The sequence below is a fragment of the Fukomys damarensis genome, unplaced genomic scaffold (genome assembly GCF_012274545.1).
Source record: "Fukomys damarensis isolate Sample0158 unplaced genomic scaffold, DMR_v1.0_HiC HiC_scaffold_18, whole genome shotgun sequence".
Lineage (NCBI taxonomy): Eukaryota > Metazoa > Chordata > Mammalia > Rodentia > Bathyergidae > Fukomys > Fukomys damarensis.
In genome coordinates, this window is record NW_022900930.1 from 16305628 (window position 1) to 16313723 (window position 8096).

Sequence of the window (8096 nt, forward strand, 5' to 3'; positions counted from 1 at the left end):
AAAAGAATTAAGCTATTAAGTCATGAAGACTTGGAGGAAACCTGATTGCATATTACTGCATGAAAGAAGCCAATTTTTAAAAGGCTACGTATTATATGATTCAAATAATGTGACATTCTAAAAAGGCAAAAGTATAGAGACAGTAAAAAGGTTAAGTGTTTGCCAAGGGGCTAGTCAGAACGGAGAAACAGGCAGAGCACAGGATAATTTTAAGGCAATGAAACTAATCTGTGTGATACTATAGCAGTTGATTCATGTCATGTGTTAGTCCAAATCCATAGAACGTACACCAAGCATGATCTCAGAGGTTAACAGTCGCCTTTGGGCCATAGTGTCATGTCCGTGTGGGTACACAGATCGCAACAAACGGACTACTCTTGTTGGAGAAGTTGATAATAAGGGAAGCTACATGTATGGAGTGGAGGGTACATAGGAAATCTCTGAAACTTCTGCTCAATTTAGCTGAAAGCCTAAAACTACTCTAAGAAAGAAATATTTTTAAAACACAAAAATATATAAAATTATAAATTGCATTAATGAAGTAATTTCAAAAAGTTACATAGTATTCATCTTTAATATGTGTCACATTCTAGGCTAAAAGCTGAGTGAGCATTTCACAAAATATGGATTGATCAAGCACTTTAATACACCTCTTGTTTCAATTCCACCTCAAAGAGTCGAGAACGTATCCCTATAAAGAAAGCACTGGTTTCTCCAACAGGAGAAGCTGAATCAATCCACCACTTATTGGTGACATTATTTTTAAAGCAAATATTTGACAAAATTTTTTCATGAAATACAGACTGAAACTATAACAATTTAATTGACATTTTAATAATAATTATATGCGTCCATTTCATAATAAATTAGATATCAATGTAGACTGTAATATAATTCCTCAAGAGTAGTAAATTGAAAGAAGTATCCTTTCAAAACAAATGCCAGGTGCCCCAAATTCCCATTGCCCTATTCTGCACATACAGCTATTCCCTTGTGAACACCGCAGCACCCAACTCAGCCTGTATTTCACCACCTATGTCAAGACTTTTGCTTCCAGTAGACCACTGGGTCACACTGACTTTGAGAGACGATGACAAAATTGGAGGCAGGGATCACACACACACACACAGCCCCAGCCAAAGCCTCCATGAGCACTCCCAGATGATGAAATACCTGGTGAAGGCCCCAGGAGCCCCAGATAATATGAATCAAGTGTCTACAGAGCTCATGAAAAGTAAAAACATATACCCATTTTATGAAAATTAGTATTAATATTTCTTGACTCAGAAGTATTTCTTCATGTAATCTTCTAAAATCCTATCCCCAGTGATAAGTCTAAACTAGAAGACATATTAGAAATAATTTCACAAATTTATTATAACTTTTCAATATCCTATTTAATTATCATTAAGTGAAGATCTACATTAACAGATCATATCTATTGTAGCTATAAAAATAAGTATTGTATAGCCAGGCATGGTGGCGCACATCTGAAATCCCAGCATTCTGGGAGGCTGAGACAGGAGAATCACAAGTTCAAGCCCCAACTTGGCAACTTAGCAATTTAGTAAGACCCAGTCTCAAATAAAATGTAAAAACAGTCTGAGGATATCGCTCAATGTGAAACCTCTGGTGTTTAATCCCTAGTACCAAAACAGTATTGTATAATATCGTGACATGTAAAAGAATATATCTAATGGAAGCATTTTCATAAATATTTGATGATAATATTTTCTTCATATCTTTCAATAAGAACACAGGCAAAAAATAGCTATATCTGCTTTCTTTGCTAAACTTAATACTGACTTTGCAAAATGAATGCTACCACTGGTTCTCTAACTGCCTCTTTACTGTTCAAAGATCTCTTTACTGCTTTGACCTTTTTGCAAAATATTGCTCAAATTTTCCACCAGTCCAATTATTTTTATGCTAAATTTTCATTCTTCAGATAGATGATAGATATAGATAGATAGATAGATAGATTTCAGTCATCTTACATGAACCAAAAATTCAATTTGAAAGATGTTTTTTCTTGAAATGCTTTTTTGCTCTTACTTTGTCTGTTAACCCTACTACAACAATTAAGTAATATATAAATATAGTTCCACTTAACAATTTATCCTCATCAAATGTGCAGATTTCACAGAGCTTAAAACCAGAGTAATATAATAAAACCAAATTAAATATCAGTATGAGAGACTGGGTCTCAAAATCACAAGATGAATTGAAAGTCCTATGTTTATGTTTTTTAAAGTAATTGCATAAAAAATAGGATGAAATTAGACAGAGCTAAAATTTTCTAGAAAGAGACATAATTGAACTATGAACTCAATGGGGCCAAAAGTGCAATGGAACAATTTAAACTCAATGTAGTGTATGCTGCAGTAATAGAAGTCACACGAAATTCCAATCCCACTGCACTCTAACACTATCATTCCAGATATATTTTCTACGTAAATGCTGCTTTTTAAAAAATCACCAGTGACACTTTACAGCCTTAATGCCTGACCAACTTGACTCGCAGAGCTGTGTGGAACTTCTGGAGCTGCTTAGGAGTACGATAAAGCATCCCACTGAGGAAATCCAGAGAAGTCAATCATGAGACTAAGAGAACAAGCAGAAATGTCGAATCAATGAGGCCAAAAGGAAGACTTAAACAAAAGCCAATAAATGCTCTCCACTCATACACTGATGAAACGCTCCCGGTTATCTACTAGCCAGAAACTAAAAAACAAGATCAAATCAGTAAATTAAATGCCCAAATTTATAATTCACACATAACTCATTGGATATGTGCATTTATGTTTTATCTTCTCTTCTGCTGCTCATCTTAGATTTATCATTACAAGGGTATGAATGTAATTATCTACAACTGTTTATGATACATGAAATATGGTGGTTAGCACAAGTAGATCCTAAGAACATACTTCAATACTACATCTTGGCTCTTGGTAGAACAATATTGTATCTATTTTACTTCTTTTTAGAAATTTTAGCTTCTTCAGTGTGCATTCAAGTCAACCTGTTAATAAGAATAATTTTAAAATCCTATAAAATATTTTTCCATTTCAAGAGTCACATACTACTTCCAGAAAAAGGGAGTCTCCCATCCTCTAAAAAGTATATCAGGTATGGTCTGTGTATGTTTTGTGTGTACTTCACATATGAAAGAATTATACAATTTCTATATTATATGTTTGTATGCTGATTTGAAATACCATAATTATTCAAATGTGTACTTTACAATAACTATATCAGGACTCTATTAATATCTACTCAAAACTAAAAACCAAGCTCTTAGTTTTCTGTGATCACCTCGTTAGAATTGTATATTTGTTCTTAACAAAATTAACCGCTCACATTTTTAATGGTTAAATAACAAGTATTTTGGAAAGTTGTTTTAACACTTAACATTTTTCCTTAAAAAAAATAAACTATGGATAACTCTTTCTGTAGTTTTACTTTCTCTACTCTACTCGTAGTTTGAGTACCATACCAAATTCAAGTTCACCAGTATCATACTGGTAAGGTTCACTGGTAAGACGTCACTGAACATTACAATATAATTTAATAACTGCATGGCTAAAAAAATTTAATCTTCTTTCTTTAAAATGTCACAAGAGGGCCGGCGATTTAGCTCAGCAGTTCGGTGGCCTGCCTTGCAAGCGCAAGGACCCGAGTTGGCACTGGGCTGGCCCTCCGCCACTGGACCAGGCACAGGGAGGCGCCCGGCCCGCAGCTCCCTATAAGGCAATCCACAGTCGTCAGAGGCAGTGAAATCAGTGGCAGTGCTGCCCCACTCCTGAGACATCCAGAAAGGAGAAAAACAGTTCCGAGCAGGGACCGCCTGCTGCACTTCACGTTCAAGGCAACCCTGTTCTCAAATAGCGATGAAGCTGTAATCAATAAAAAACTTCCCAAAGAACTCTTATGGATATTTTCTTTCCTCAATGTCGTTACTTTGTGTTTCTGTGCACAGGTTTCTAGGGTCTGGAATGTTGTTGCTCTGGATGGCAGCGACTGGTGCCAAATTGATCTATTTTATTTCCAGAGTGTTACTGAGGGCCGGTCATGGAGAATATCTCAAAACAATTGGAGGGTTTTTACGAAAGCTAAGTCTTCATGGGTGTCTTGCAGTAGGAGAAAATGCATTAAGGACCTTTGCACACACTGAAGTACTGAATCTAAGTGGTTGCACAAAGACAACAGATGCTACAAGCATGTGCCTTAGCAAGTTCTGTTCCAAACTCAGGCACCTTGACTTGGCTTCCTGTACATCCATAACAAACATGTCTCTCAAAGCTCTGAGCGAGGGATGTCCACTGCTGGAGCAGCTGAACATTTCCTCGTGTGCCCAAGTAACCGAGGATGGCATTCAAGCACTTGTGAGAGGCTGCGGGGGTCTGAAGGCCTTATTCTTAAAAGGCTGCACACAGCTAGAAGATGAACCTCTCAAGTACGTAAGTGCATATTGTCCTGAGCTGGTGACTGAACTTGCAGATTCGCTTACAAATCACAGATGAAGGTCTCACTACTACACGCAGAGGGTGCCATAAGTTGCAGTCCCTCTGTGCCTCTGGTTGTTTCAATATCGCGGACGCTATCCCAAATGTGCTAGGTCAGAACTGCCTGCAGCTTAGAGTATTAGATGTCACAAGATGTTCTTAACTAACAGATGTGGGTTTTACAACTCTGGCCAAGAATCGCCATGAGTTTAAAAAGATGGACCTGGAAGAATGTGTTCAGATAACCGATAGCACATTAATCCAACTTCTATACACTGTCCTCGACTTCATGTGTTGTATCTGTCCCACCATGAGCTCATCACAGACGATGGCACTGTCACCTGGGGAATGGGGCCTGCGCGCATGACCAGCTGGAGGTGATTGAGCTGGACAACTGCCCGTTCATCACAGACGCATCCCTGGAGCACCTGAAGAGCTGCCACAGCCTGGAGTGGATCGAGCTCCTCGAAGGCAAGCAGATCACGAGCGGCCATCAAGAGACTCAGGACCCACTTAGCCAACATTAAAGTCCACACCTCCTTCGCACCAGTCGCTCCATCCCTGTCAGTCACGGGCAGCAGACAGAGCTTCTGCAGGTGCTGCATCATCCTATGACACTGGAGGGGTCGGCTTGGTGAACTGAGTATTTAAGAACACTCTAGCGCGTCTCCAGCGAAAGCGACCCCGGTGTTCTGGGCAAGTTTATAGAGGTGTCCAGGTCCCCTGAGCCACACGTACCTATGTATCCACACCCTCACCCCCTCCGTGCTAGCTCTGGCCATGGGAATCATGCTGGCTGATCCAGTGGACTGGTAAAACTTAGCCATTCCTGTCGGGCACGCCCAGAAGAGCATCGTAGGCCCACAGAGAGGGAGGGGCATGGCAGCAGACCCAGCGCTACTGCTGTGATGGTCTCTTTATTTTGGTAAGGGATTTCTCTGGGGATTTTGGAACAGTAACTGTAGTCATCCAGGGTCAAGGAAAGCACGGAAAACAATACATGATGTATGCAGGGACCAGAAGGACATTTTTTGCATCCCAGAAGTGGTAGCCATCTTTATGAAATGACTACATAGCTTCTGCACTTCCTGTTTCCATGCCAACATGCTGAGCACGCTCACAAAAAAGGCTTGTCCATTCCTCTCATGTTTTAGTGTTTGGCCCAGGGGGTTCTTAAGTACTACAGTGAAATCGCTGCGGTGCGGATGTGGCTACTCAGACTGTCGCCGTCTGTCTCACAGCACACATCTGTCTTCCACTCTTCGCGGCTCCCTCTGCACTCTTGCTTGGTGTGTCCCCTGGTCACAATCTGCTCCTCTCACAGTTGTTACTCTTTGGCTGTTATGTTTACACTTTGCATTTTGGATGATTAGTTGGGGACAGGAAAAGTTTTTAAAAGATACATTATCAATAAATATTTTTAATTCAAAAAAATGTCACAAGAATAGCTACGACTGTCAGTGTAAAGGCAAAGTTATATGGTGGGAAATAAGGCTTGAGCAGCTAATTCTTCAAATTTGAAAGGAACTATAAAATTTAAATATATTACACATACATAAAGCCACCATTTCCTTTCCTGGACATGTCTTGTTCTGACTTTTGATCTCTTTTCTGCCCCAAAATGGAAAAATAAAAATCCAAAGAGCTATCTTTATTAAGCAGTCACATTATCCCCTACTCCAGGAGTACACAGCTAAACACACATCATTTTTAAACATAAATGTAGACTGAATCAAAAAGGAATAGAAGAAAGACTGAGAGTAACATTCAGACATTTAATGTTATCCGTGGCTCTAAGTAGATAGCAATAAATTTAAAGAATTTCTTTTATGATACAGTGATCTCAAAAGAAGAGAAACAATGAGAAATGAGTCAATGCAACTTACAGCTGGATATCTTAAGGATATTGTTGATCACACCACCCACTGAATCATAGAGCCTTTTTATGAGCACCCATGAGAAAAAATTCTCCATAATATCTGTACTAAAAATGCTTCTTATTTTTGTCTCACAAATGACTCTTTCCCCTATTCATGTCTCTACTTGCTCTGACTCCTAGAGAATCCAAGCCAAAGTTCCCAGCCCCTTATTATCTTATTATTTATTTCTTGGACCTCATATGTGTCTAAAAGTAAATCCAATCTCTAATTATCTTTAAATAAATAGTACATTGGGACTCTTGGTTTTTTGTTTCCTTTTGTTGTTGTTTTGTTTTACTTTTTGCTTATTTGTTTGTTTTTGTTTTCATGGTACTTGGGATTGAACCAGATCTTTGCACTGAGCTACATGTCTAGGCCTTTTTTTCTTTTTTATTTGAGACAGGGTCTCACTAATTTGCTAATTTTGCCAAACTGACCTTGAATTTGTGATCTTCCTTCCACAGCCACCCATAATGCTGGGATCACAGTCATGCACCACCATGCCTGGATTTATTGTTTTAAAGGAAATCTATAAAATCCTTCAAAAGATAGAGGATTTTCTCTGTACCTACTCTCACCAGAATGTCTCATGCCTTAATATGCACAAATTATTAGGTAATACAAAAGAAAGTACCGCCCAAGACCATTTTATGGAAAATGAGCAGCTAGTTTTTTATAACTTTTTATTTCAATTTTTGATCAATAGTTGAATATTCCTCTTGACTTTTTGACACTGTACTTGCTTGAATTTCCTCCTGACAAAAATTGCATATTCCCAGTCCTCCCTTCTTTGTCACTCACAATTTTGCAGTGCTCAGCCCTTGGCATTTCTTTTCTCTATCTGTTCTCACTTTCTTGGATTCATATCTAACCTCCTAGTCATCTAAAGGCTGGCAAGTCCCACTGTGCTGTCACTCTAGACTACTCTTCCAATTTTGAACTATATACCCAACTAGTTGTTCAAAATCACCACCTGAATACCATCCTCCCAGACTTAATATTTCTAAAACCAAATTTAGGATTTTCCTCCCAAACATACTCCACTCTGTAGTAGCCGTCCCTGACTGAGTCAGTGCTACATCCATATTTTCAGTTGTTCAAGCCGGAGTTCTAGAATTAGCTTTGAAACCTCTTTCTCTGCCACTCAAATTCATCTAGACATTCTATTTGTTCTATTTCTTGTACCAAAAATCAAACTCAGGACCTTGTGGCTCTAATTTTTAAATATTTTCAGAATCCAATAAATTCTTACCACTTATCACTGCGACGTAAGCCACCAACCTCACTCATTTAAAATTTACTGTTCCGGGTCTTCCTGTTCCTACACCTGCCTCCTTTCACACAGTGAATTCTGTACATAGAGGCCAGAGTAAGCCTTTTAAAACATAAGCTAAATCATGTCACTTGTCATCTTAAAATCATAAATTGATTCTTCATTCACTTATAAGAAATCTGAAGTCTTTACATGACTATAAGTAGTGGCCCCTACCTTACGTTTCTGAATTCATCTCCATCATCACCTTCCCAACACTGCTCAGCCACAGCAGCTCCCTGCGGTGAGCACCACCAGACCTCGTTGTTACAGCTGTCCTCTCGGACTAGAAAGTTTCTCCCCCGAATATCTTTTGGTAACTCTCACTCTCTTCAAGTCTTCTCAATCATTTCATCTTTT

At 38.8% G+C, this 8096-nt stretch overlaps 1 pseudogene; it reads left to right on the forward strand.

Annotated features, from left to right (window-relative positions):
- Positions 1-295: 295 nt before the first annotated feature.
- Positions 296-5120, forward strand: LOC104860560 (annotated as a pseudogene).
- The last annotated feature ends 2976 nt before the right edge of the window (positions 5121-8096 follow it).